Raw genomic sequence first — 1530 nt, 5'->3', positions numbered from 1 at the left:
ATGGCGTACCACTTTGCGCCAAAAGACTCCTTTAGATTTCTGATGTGAAGCATCAGGTCATGAAGATTGCTATTGAAGACAGCCACAGGTGTGCCAAGACTAGATGCCAACCCAGATGCGTCACGTGACCCACAATCAACAAACACCAAGTGTTTGTCGTGATGAATAACCGCAGAAACCACACCATACATGTTTAACAGACACATGCCATCCCGCAACAAGTTTTCTTGTAGCCTTTCATGCAAATCAGGCTCTTCAGCAGAGTCATTGAAATGTCTTTGCTGTGGTGTACCAATCCTTACCTTAAAGTTTCTCCCAAAGACACTGTGCTGTTCAATGAAGGTACACTTCCCTTTAGAGTCAGTGTTTGTACCTGCTTCAGCTACAAACATGTTTAACTTCTTACCCTCTGTGCAGATGTCATCAACATCTGATGGTTGCCATGTACACACAGGCGCAAGGACATTCTTTATTAAAGCAGCAACACTACATGCAGTTGATAAATCTCCATCATAATCCAGAGAGTGTGCTTCACGAGTACCTGCAACAACGGCTGGTGGAATTGTCTGGGAACATGTGCATGATTGACCTTCTCGACTTACTTTACTTCTGATGATTTGGGCATCATCACACTTCCCTCGGGTGGATCTGGCAGATCTTTCTCGATCACACTTACCTGCGATGAATCTTTGGTTGTGTCGCTTATGAGAGGTTTTCTTCTTCTATTAAAAGGAAGTGGTGAAATTTGTAGTCATTATTGTTCAAAATTAAACAAAATGAGCGTGATAACTAGAATTGGATGGACCATAAAAATGTATAAAAACAAGTGTAAATTTGATACCTTGAGTTTCACAGACCCCTCCTCATCACCAGTAGAAGACGAACCTTCCGACTCCTCCGCACTTGGCAAAGGCTGGAAGGCAAAAAAATGTTTTTATGTTATATAGATGTTTATTATCCTATAGGCCGTTAAATGGGGTTTTTCTGTCACCCGGATAAGAAAAAGTAAACAATGTGCAATAACCTTGTCAGGGACAGCTTCCTGCTGAACACCAGTAGATGACGACTCCTTCGAAGCTTCTCCACCTGGTGTTGCTGGGACCTAGAAAAAGAAAAACCCCACATTTGAGAAGGAACGCTGCATGAAAATGTATTTTGAATGAAGTAGATTTCCCACAAGGTTCACCAACCTGCTTCGTTACAGCCACCAAACGCGTCCTAGGAGAGCTTCGAGCAGTGACCTCCGCAAAGGTTGGTGACATTTTCACCTACAAAAAGCAGGTGACCATTAACTAGACAAATAAGAACAAGCATGTTTCTTCATATGGTTTCACAACCAAGTTGTACTAAAAATGTGGTGGGCTACGATCACCTAAGTTACATAAACACTGTATTAGCAAGGAAAGTAGTAGATTTTGTTAGAAATAGCAGCAATATTTAAAAAAAACACAAGAAGTAGTGGGGAAAATACCCCTGAAAATACAGTCATTATTTGCAATGCAATGTAGTGAAACAGAATACATGAAAATG

The 1530-nt window shown here is 41.2% G+C and overlaps 1 long non-coding RNA gene across 1 annotated transcript; it reads right to left on the bottom strand.

Moving 5' to 3' along the window:
- Positions 1–862: 862 nt before the first annotated feature.
- On the bottom strand, positions 863–1235 carry LOC119213203 (uncharacterized). Its single transcript, XR_009942863.1, has 3 exons — positions 1191–1235; positions 1025–1102; positions 863–913 (listed from the first exon to the last, which is right to left on the bottom strand). It is a non-coding gene; the product is annotated as an uncharacterized LOC119213203 (long non-coding RNA).
- Positions 1236–1530: the final 295 nt, after the last annotated feature.

This window comes from Pungitius pungitius, chromosome 21 (assembly GCF_949316345.1).
Source record: "Pungitius pungitius chromosome 21, fPunPun2.1, whole genome shotgun sequence".
NCBI classification, from domain to species: domain Eukaryota; kingdom Metazoa; phylum Chordata; class Actinopteri; order Perciformes; family Gasterosteidae; genus Pungitius; species Pungitius pungitius.
The sequence above is the reverse complement of the archived record's forward strand: the minus strand, read 5'-3'. Positions and strand labels throughout refer to the sequence as shown.